General features: G+C 45.0%; 1 non-coding gene across 1 annotated transcript; it reads left to right on the forward strand.

Annotated features, from left to right (window-relative positions):
• Positions 1–9150: 9150 nt before the first annotated feature.
• TRNAA-AGC (transfer RNA alanine (anticodon AGC)) lies at positions 9151–9223 on the forward strand. Its single transcript has one exon. It is a non-coding gene; the product is annotated as a tRNA-Ala (tRNA).
• The last annotated feature ends 2043 nt before the right edge of the window (positions 9224–11266 follow it).

Below are 11266 nucleotides of genomic sequence, written 5' to 3' on the forward strand. Positions count from 1 at the left end.
TAATCCTTTGCCTCTCCGACGCGGTAAATCCCTCACGACCATGTACAATCGCCGACCCGGGTCACCAACAAAACCTTTGGGGTTATCACCAAGCTCCAATCACCACCAAGCTGTCTAGGTGATGTCGATCACTAAGAGTAGCAAACTCTAGACTTTCGCTTGACCATGACAAGCCTCATGTTAGTGGTGTGTGCTCTAGGTGGCTCTCTCTTGCAATAATGAGGCACGAATCACAGGATTATGATTTGCTAATCTCCACACTATGCAAAAGGGTCTTGCAAACTCAATGCAACGAATGCCAAATGGTTGGGTAGTAAGACAATAAATATGGCTGGTGGAGGGGGTATTAATACCACAGCTACCAAAACTAGTTGTTATTGCACTACAGCCTCGATTGGCGCACCAAAGCGGCCCGATGCACCACCATTGTGCCTAGGGGTGGATATCGAGCTAGCTCGGCTCGTTATGGCTCGACTCGTTATGGCTCGTTACTGTAACGAGCCAGCTCGACTCGGCTCATTATACTAACGAGCTAAACATCTGACTCGGCTCGTTAGGAAGCTCGAGCCAGCTCGTTAGGCTCGCGACCCACACAACTAAATACAAAGGTCTATGTACATAAATATATATATAACTGAAAAATCATATTTTAAGTGTTTAACACTACAAACCTAAAACCTTTATAATATTATTATCATATCATCGTCCTAGCTTCTAACTTTTAATATTAAATTAAATAACCAAATATGTATTAACTTACAGATTTACAAAACCTTATTATAATAAGATAACAACAAGCATCATTATAAAGCAATTCATCATCCATTCCACAAACATGTAATATTTCATTGCACAACACTAACATCATATGCTGCTAGAAACAAAGTTCACAAAACCATAACCAATAATCAAATATTAAATATGCAATGTAGGTATGTAGCCTTGCAATAATGCAAATATTTAAGCACATGGCACATCCACACATGTCCATATCACAGATCATAACTACGAGAAAACAAGACTATGAGAGATGAGACGACACCAACGACTAGACAAACTTGTGTTGTGGCTTGGCTCGTTTGGCTCGAGAGCTAGCTCATGAGCTAACCCGAGCTAGCTCATTAGAGAACCGAGCTAGAATGCTAGCTTGACTCGCTACAAAATTAAAACGAGTCGAGTCGAGCCGAGCTACTAACGAGCCGAGTCGAGCGAGTTATTGAGCCACGAGTATTTCGTCCAGCCCTAATTGTGCCCCAACGACTAGTTGTCAAAACTAGTTGTTACACAGACTCGGTGCGCGTGTGCCAGCGGAGGACCATCGGACCGGTCTGATGCGCCAGTCTAGCAGGCGCCATTTGCTGTGCTCTTTGGAAAACAGGTTCGACCGGCTACCCGACCGGTCCGGTGCCCAATGCTAGACCGGGCACAGAGGGGTCCTCTCTGGCCAAACAGTCCGATGACCTAGTAGAGGCCCCACTTCACTCTCTGGCCGAATAGTTGGCTCGATATCCCGCCCTAAATATAGTTGCTACATCGCATGGGAATATGGGACTTAGGAGGATGGCAATCCGTGTCCATCATCGATCTTGCTTTGCCAGAGTTAACGCCCTCAATTGATGGAACCAACTTGGGGCTCTATGCCATCACGCATGCGTCAATTCGCTTAGGGCAGATGAAGCTCCAATGGGAGGCATCAGCCAACATCAGTGACCCGATCGGGAACGAAAGAGATCAATCTATGCATAGGATCATACAAAAAAACAAATTGGTCTAACATTCAACAATGAAGAATAAATTGATCAATATGGCAGGCTATATGACAGATATGGTACAAACATGCTTCTCATGCATGATTTCCAAATAAGGAGAGGTACATGTCACTACCATACACGACTTGTTTATGGAGTGCTCAAATAACCAAATAGACGAATTATTTATCGAGTGTCACATTCAACAAAGATCCATCGGTGAACCTGATGTCGGAAAAGGCCTCTTTGCCGAGTACTTTATATCGGAAAAGGCCTCTTTGCCTGACTTAGAGGCACCCGACAAAGATAGCACCAGTGGGCTCCATGCATAGTTTTTGTGTCGAGTGTGTGGGTAGACACTCAGCAAACATGATCGCTTTGCCGAGTGCTGCCTCTGAGACACTCGGCAAAGCACCCATGGGCCCCCATGCGCAGTTTCTGTGCCGAGTGTCTCGCTAGGCACTCGGTAAATATGTATACTTTGCCAAGTGCCTCGGCCATAGCACTCAACAAATCAGCTTTCCTGGTTACCAGGTGTGCTTTCTTTGCTAAGTGCTACGACCATAGCACTAGGCAAAGGTGCCTTTTGCCAAGTGCAACACTCGACAAAGTGACTAGATACCCCTTTTTAATTTGTTTTTCATATTCCATCCATCCAAACAAACAAAAGATATATATATGATCAACATCACATATACTTCATAGATATCACATACATCACATCACATACATCTTAGAACCATCACATACATCATAGATCCCACATATCTCACAAACATTACAAGTTTCTTCACAAACATCTCAAAAGTCACATGTCTGCGAAAATAGTTCACAAAACTCATAAGTAGGCACACATATAAGTTTAGAAACATCAAATGTATGTCACAAACAAGTCTCTAAAGAGCATCAACTAGGTGGGCAGTTACTTTGGTTCGACGAAAGGTTGGGCGAAGCTTGAGGGTCATTTGATGTCGACGATTGGTTCTGCACGAAGAATAGATTGTCTATGTGAGACAAGATAGATATATACCATACATGACTAAAAGTTCATACTCACAGGAGTAGAAAACTGATGAGGTAGAGTGAATAGTGCAGCTGGCGGAGCTAGACCCGCTGTGGCGTCAAGAGTATGCATGTACTGAAACATCTCTGCCATCCTCTACTGATCAGCCAAGCGAGTTGCCTGTTCCGCCCTCATCCTCGCCTCCAACCCCACATGTTCCCTCCTCTCTTGCTCTAGTCGGGCCTGTAATATTTCACCCCAATGTTACGATAATGCAAAGAAAAGGTATATAATATTCAATGAATGACAAATTCAAAAGAACTAACATGGAGTTCTTGTATCTTATAATATGAGGTGTCCTACTAAGGTCGTATGGCTGGGCTCACGCTCGTGCTCCTTCTTCAAACCTAAGATAGAGTTGGAGCAGAGGACGAGTCCACCGTCGGCAATCCAATATCGGCCATACCTCTTGCCTCTTCTGACCCTCATGAGGACTTCTCCATCAATGTCCTCGATCCTCAAATCAAATTCTGGCCCATGGACCTTCCTTGCCATCGTGGTGTACTCACTAAAGCGAGTGTAGACGATGGGATTGTTGTACGCCTCGGGTCCATCGTCCAGGTTGTAGCTTACGTCGGACGTCGCCTTGCCCTTATGGGCCATAACATATGCCGAGAAGATGGAGCAAGGCTGGCTACCATGTGACGTCGACTATGAGAAAACCAACAAGATGATTAGTAATCATGTACAATTGAATGTTAGAATAAATAAATGAATATATGTACCCATGCTTCTGTGTATCTGGTGTGGTTGTAGCTGCCTTGATGGTGGGAGGCACCTGACATCATCAAACGTCGTTCCCAGGAGGCGTTGTGCATCTCGTCCCACTCATTGCAGCACCACCTTTCCAACATCTATTGCTAGCAGTCCAGCACTCAGGATGCACGACACATCAATAAGGAACCATCTATAGGAAATCAAGTACACAGCATATCAGAAGATAAAATTAAGTATATTTAATATTTATATTGATGATATGTGTTTACATGCAAGTACTACTCCCGAGTCAATGACATGCTTCTAGTGTCGTTCTTATTCATCTTATCTCCAAGGACAGAGGCGTGGAAAGTTATGATGGCCTGGATGCGCGCCTGGTAGTGTATGTACACTACGAGTTTCTTACAACACGTGGTAGCCACCACAGTCGACCTAGATTCATATCCATCCCGGAACCTAAAGAAACCCCACATACAAAATAATGAATCCACTCACTATTTCAAGAATATGCAACGAATACGGTGTATTAAACAGTATAGTGCGAGAAAGACTTACCCACAGCTCTTGATGAACCCGCTCTGCCTTATTGTTGAATGTCCTACCATCTCGATCTATTGCATCGAGGGTGACGACGTAGTGGTCGAAGGAATAGACTGAGCTTGTCACTCTGTCGTACTCAACAATGCCAGGAAAGTGTTCCCTGCACAGAAGGCCGAGGATGCCATTGGGGTTGCATTTATGACCACTAGCACTCTCTACAACCGTCCACGACCTGCCCAAATGATAGTCGCCTAGAGGGGGGGGGGTGAATAGGGCGAAACTAAAATTTACAAATATAAACACAACTACAAGCCGGGTTAGCGTTAGAAATATAAACGAGTCCGCGAGAGAGGGTGAAAAACAAATTGCAAGCAAATGAAGAGTGTGACACGCGGATTTGTTTTACCGAGGTTCGGTTCTCGCAAACCTACTCCCCGTTGAGGAGGCCACAAAGGCCGGGTCTCTTTCAACCCTTCCCTCTCTCAAGCGGTCCCTCGGACCGAGTGAGCTTCTCTTCTCAAATCACTTGGGAATCAAACTTCCCGCAAGGACCACCACACAATTGGTGTCTCTTGCCTCAATTACAAGTGAGTGTTTGATCACAAGAAAGAATGCGAAAGAAAAGAAGCGATCCAAGCGCAAGAGCTCAAATGAACACTACAAATCACTCTCTCTAGTCACTAAGGCTTTGTGTGGAGTTGGGAGAGGATTTGATCTCTTTTGGTGTGCTTTGTAATGAATGCTAGCTCTTGTATAGTGGTTGGAAGCTGGAAAACTTGGATGCCTTGAATGTGGGGGTGGTTGGGGTATTTATAGCCCCAACCACCAAACTTGACCGTTGGTGGAGGCTGTCTGTTCGATGGCGCACCGGACAGTCCGGTGCACACCGGACATGTCCGGTGCGTCAGCCACGTCACCAATGTCGTTGGATTCTGACCGTTGGAGCTTCTGACTTCTGGGCCCGCCTTGATGTCCGGTGCACACCGGACATGTACTGTGCAATGTCCGGTGCGCCAGTATGGGCGTGCCTGACTTCTGCGCGCGCAGCGCGCGCATTTAATGCGTCGCAGGTAGCCGTTGGCGCCGAAATAGCCGTTGCCCCGCTGTTACACCGGACAGTCCGGTGTACACCGGACAGTCCGGTGAATTACAGCGAAGCAGTTGAAATGAATTCCCGAGGCTGGCGAGTTCCTGAGGCCGCTCTTCCTTGGAGCACCGGACATGTCCGGTGTACACCGGACAGTCCGATGAATTATAGCGGAGTTGCCTCTGGAATTTCCCGAAGGTGGCAAGTTGGAGTTGGAGTCCTCTGGTGCACCGGACACTGTCCGGTGGTGCACCGGACAGTCCGGTGCCCCAGACCAGAGGTGCCTTCGGTTGTCCCTTTGCTCCTTTGTTGAATCCAATATTTGATCTTTTTATTGGCTAAGTGTGAGCCTTTTACACCTGTATAACTTATACACTAGAGCAAACTAGTTAGTCCAATTATTTGTGTTGGGCAATTCAACCACCAAAATTATTTAGGAACTAGGTGTAAGCCTAATTCCCTTTCACCAAACGATTAAGAAAAAAATATTTGTTTCTATTTTGAATTTGAACACATAACATGAAGAAGCAACGACAACATGTAAAGTTATATACCATTTCTCTTCGGGTGGAGTCAGCGTGTGTCTCTCACGAGGTATCGGTCGCTGAAGGAGACTCGTGAGACCTCGCAAGTAGACTCGCGATGAACCAGAGGCGCCCGAACCAGAGGCATCCTGCTGCGCCTCCTCCTCATCGTCCACCTGTGCATCGTCGTTGTCATCCTTCTACGCCGCATCGACGGTCTGCTATGCCGCATCATCCACATGCTGGGGCATGTACTTATGCTCCTAGGGTACCTGCGCCTCCTCCTCCATCCTATGGGTGCTCCTCCTCCCCCCTCCTTGGCCTTCCCCTTTCGTAAAGGGATATGACGCTTCTCATCTCACCACCCACCATGTTTGTTCAGTCACCTGCAATTAAGAGTAAACAAATAAGCACAGATAAACAATACATACCTAGAAATAAATGTGAAATAAATAAAATATAATTACAAAATAATATAGTATTACGTCGATTAAAAATAATCTTCATGATCGAGATTACTTGGATCATCATCACTATCAACCATGTCATAGTCAACACCATATGAAGACACAATGTTGTCATTGTCTGAATGTAATTGTTCAAGCATTTCTAAGTCCTTCTCATTTTGCACCTCCTCCTCCTCGTCAACAACCATTTCAATATTTACTTCCATTTAGATTGTTATAGTTAAGTCTATCTCAAATCACCCTTCTAAACCATCTTCTTGAAAGAACTCTCTGTCATATGTGTTTGGATCTAAGTTATAATCTTCATCGTTTGGAACAAATAATTTATCATGCGTTGATACCTTATACACAACATCCCACCCCTTAAGATACTATTTTGTTTAGCAAGCTTATGGGAGATAATAAACTTGTGTGGCCAGTTGGGCCACGATATAAACAATGTCTCCTGGTAAGATGGAATCTTGTTGAATTTTGACTAGCCCAAGATTAGAATGTGTCGCTTTACTTCTGGGTCAAACAAATGTCATTTGAATATGACATGATTAAGAGGTTTGGAACCATAAAAGTTGAGTTCATATATTTGTTCAATTCTTCCATAATACTCGACCTAGTCAAGGTCGGCCGTAAAAACTCCAGAACACGTGGTTTTTTGATCGGGCAACTTTGGTCGTAGCTTTTTGTGTGAAAACAATATCCATTAATGTCATATCTAGAAAATGTCTTGACCCTATAGGCAAAGCCATCGACAACTTGTCTCAACTCGACACTCGTAGACGCATCTCTTTGGCCCCGTAAGCTCAAACACGATAGATTGTTATATTATTGACACGTCGAATTACAAACTAAGCACGAGTTAGATAGGACATTCAAATTTTTATCAGAACCTCTACATAGGACAGTTTTCTCGAAACACTATAAAATTTATATCACAACAACGTCGACCTATGATATCATGACATCACGACAAGTTTCATGATTTTTCTGACTTTGTTTGTGTTTTATACAATTTTAAAACAAATTGATCGCAAGTTCATGGTCATGTTTCGTGAACATGGTGTTCAAGATTTCTAGTTATTCCTAAATTTAGTCGTAACTTATGCTCAAATACATGAATACCATTTTTGCATTCATTGTTTTCCATATTCCGAGGGACTTGGACTTCAAATTTAAATTATTCGTAGAAATTCAATTAAATGAACTAAATCTAGTAGGTATAACAAACACTTTGATAAATGTGCCAAAAATGAATATGTAGATCCAGAGTATGTAGGAACTCACCACAAAAAAAGTTGGGGTAAAAGGAAAAAAATAAACTCTGCCGAGTGTCAAGAAAAGACACTCGGCAAAAGTATTCTTTGTTGAGTTTCTGACACTTGGCAAAGACATAACTTTGCTGAGTGTCTTTCTTGGGTACTCGATATAGTTAACGACTGTCAGCTATTGTCGACGGCTGATGGTGTTTTGCTGAGTGCGCTGTTGTGCCAAGAGTCGGACACTCGGTAAAAATGTATTTAACGAGTATATTTTGTTGATGAGTGTTTAGCTCTCGGTAAAGAGTATGTTTGTCGAGTGTTCTTGTTTATCGAGAGCGGCACTTAGCAAAATCAAATCTTTACCAAGTGCCCTAGATTTGGCTATCGGGGAAGCTCGGAGCACAAGCCGTCTCCGGTAGTGTGTAGTTACCTTAACTGCTGGTCAAATTTTGGCGAAGCACTGTTCTTAAAAGCATAGGGAGCGGTTGTGTGGTGAAAAGATGATCGATGTCTCGATGCAAACGGCTAGAGGAATCAATGATTGTTTAGTTAGCATGATGGGGGTGTGTGGCCGGCGCTTTTATGACGAGGGGGGGGGGGGGGGGGGGGGTGGGGGGGGCACATCCGCCTGCGTATGGACTCCCGCGGCGTGGATGCACGATGCGTGTCCCGACTCCAGAGGCAGGCGGCACAGATCAACCGAAACCGGGGCCCGAGAAGCGCCTCCCTTGCAGCGTGCTGGTCCTGACTCCTGCGCAAGGTGCTCCACGGGGGGCCAGTGATCCGCGCCGCGGACCCGGGCTTCGGTTCGGCGTCTGGGGAGGAGTTGACCATACGCGCAAGACGACGAAGGCGCGTTGACAGCAGGGGCGGCATGGTCGATCGGAGCCTGCGATGGTGATCGACTCCCCCAGCACGCGTAGACGATGGAGTTGACGACGAGGTGTCGTCGGGCCAGCCAAGCAGCCATGGCGGGCACGACGTACGTGCGCGCGGGGGGCTCTGTTGGCCGGGCGGCGAGGCGCGCACGGCGGTGGAGCTAGCCAAGCGCGGCCGCCATACCCGGCCGCCGGAAAAAGGGAAGACATAGCAGTACAAGCTCTCGCACAGTCACATGCATGAAGCTAGTGATGGATTGGGGTGGACGTGAACCGTATTCAAGAAGTTATGAGGGGCCAGCCGGACCAGCGAGCTCCATGCTAGACGCCCTACCTTGCTACCTACCTACATGCATGCATCATGCAAAGGGCTCGCTCAATAGATAGATGTGGGGATCGATGGACACATGACGATTCATCAGCCCTGCAGGGTCTCGATCGCGCGGGCGGTCCTTCTTCCAGCTCCACTATGGAGTATTATTATTGCAGATGGGATTCGATGGGTACGTTTCGGCGCTTCCGTTGATCTGTCGGCGTCGATCTCGTCTGGTTTGGACCTGCAGGGGACTAGAAAGTAGAAAGAGATCAATTTCGTGTCGTCGTGCGTCGATTTCGATCCGATCCGTCCTGGGTGTGTTGTGCCCCATGCCTTGGTTCGGAAGAGACGCTGATGCGGACGTGAGGCTTCCATCAAACTGTCCCGCGGTCGCTAGTGATCCATCGATCTGTGACCTGCCCAGTCGCAGCATGCATGCAAAGGCGAAGGCTTAAGGGTGGTCAGTAGTGCTAGTGCAGTCGAGATGGAGCGGGAACCATTATAAGACTGATCGTTTTACTACAGTAAAATGACGTACCGGATAAAAAATTCAAAATGGGGGTGTAGCTCAAATGGTAGAGCGCTCGCTTAGCATGCGAGAGGCACGGGGATCGATACCCCGCATCTCCAGATTTTTTTCCCGCACACAGCGACTATTTTCTCGATTTTTATTTTTCCCTAATCAGTAATGGCGGAACCTTTGACCTTCATCAATTACAAAGAGCGAAATATGAGTTCACAACACATATCACAATAGGAAACTAAAAAAATTGCAGTATTTTTTCGTCGACATTTAGATAAGTCGATGAAAATTAGCTAATTTCTACTGGCTTGTGCTCCGTCCGCTACTCAATCGATAGAAGTTATTATGTGGGGTTCAGTAATTTTTGTTGATGTAGCATACACATTTTCCAACACTCGCAAAGAGGAATCCTTTGACTAAAACTCTAACCCACGGTAGGTTCGTTGTTTTTCATGTCTTTCGAAGAGAACGTCCTCTCCTTTACATACGGAGATGTAAGAATAACTACACGTAAAAAATGAAAGAAACGAAATTGACTCATTTATGATCTTCACAATTTGATAGAATCAGTTTGGAACTTGTCTCACACGACAAAGTTTACAATAGATTTCTTTCAGATTTGTTATGTAATTTATTATTTAGTAAAAAATAGACAGTGATACAGTTAGAGGTAGAGGGGGCGGGGCTCGAGCCAGCCCCTACCGCTCCCGAGTCTATGGAAATCTCCAATAAAATTTAAAATGTATAAAAATTTAATATAAACTCATATATTATAGCTGTTTAGTTAAGTGACTCGTAATTTTTTCTCCGTCAATGTAAATAGGTCACCCCTAATAACCTCCAATGAAAAAAAGATGCGTGAACAGGCACAGAGCCACAGACGCACATATCGCCTCTCCGTTCCTCCCTAGGCTGTCTCCAGCAACGTCCTCTAAATTTTACCCTCTAAAGAAATATTCTCAGTCTTTTACAGTTTTCTCTAAAAGATTTCATTCTTTATATCTTCATCGTCTACAACAACATCTTCTAAATTTACTGGCCATCGTCAGGTCTCACCCGCGCAAGCTCTCCACAGAAGATACCTTCGCTTTCAAGTTTTTTTATTCTTTTTTACTGGCCGCCGTACATGAGCACATGCATTCGGTCGTGATGCTTGCTTTTTTACTGGCCGTCGTACGTCATCATGTCTCAACCCACGCGAGCTCCGAGGGGATGACGGATGAACATGTACACGCTAGATTTGGCGAACGCACGGGCCATGCTAAATTTTAGCCAACATTTTACAGAGCTTTGCTGGACGCGTGCAGAAGCTTCCGTCCTCCAAATATAGCGGACATGATGGTTTAGAGATCGTTGCTAGAGCCGCTCTAGTCCCAAATTCCCATCAACGTCCGGCAGGCTACGGGTGCACCGTGCAGCGTGCACACGTTCGTGCACCAGCCGATGAATTGCAACTGTATCCAACAGTATCGGCATTATTTTGAAATGCAACTGACAGCTGCGCTCCTGTATGCCAGGAGTAAATTGTGTGCGTGTTTGGACTCGTCATGGATTGGAGGGGCGCAACCATGACAACTGCTAAATTATGTCTGAGATGGATCGTGTGCTGCTGCCGATGAATTGGTTCCATGGCATATTCCAACCTGACAATTTCTATTGCCATGCTTGGAGTGGAGTTCGAGCTCGCATCCGGATCGAATGCCTTCCACGTACTTCCAAAATCCAAAACATGAAGCGAAATTAATTCAGAGCAAAACACAAATTTCAGATCATGTTCCGTATAGACGCAGCGGAGGACGCTCAGCTAGTTAAAAGGAGAAATGGGCACCTCCTCATCATGCATGCATGCATGTATGTCAACTGGCTCTTCGGACAGAGATGCTCGGAGTGCATCAAGTCTCAACAGTACGTGGCCCTCAGTCATCATGCATGCAGACTCTCTATATCCTTACTAATCTATTTAAATATAAGTTTTTATAAAAATACCTTTCAATATATATATATATATATATATATATATATATATATATATATATATATATATATATATATATATATATATATATAAAGGCTAGCTGTTGAAAATTGAAAAGATATAGAAAGTGATTTTTATGTAAACAACCCTCCAAAATGATAATTTAGAGAGTGTG

Source organism: Zea mays, chromosome 1 (genome assembly GCF_902167145.1).
Source record: "Zea mays cultivar B73 chromosome 1, Zm-B73-REFERENCE-NAM-5.0, whole genome shotgun sequence".
In the NCBI taxonomy this organism is placed as follows: Eukaryota; Viridiplantae; Streptophyta; class Magnoliopsida; order Poales; family Poaceae; genus Zea; species Zea mays.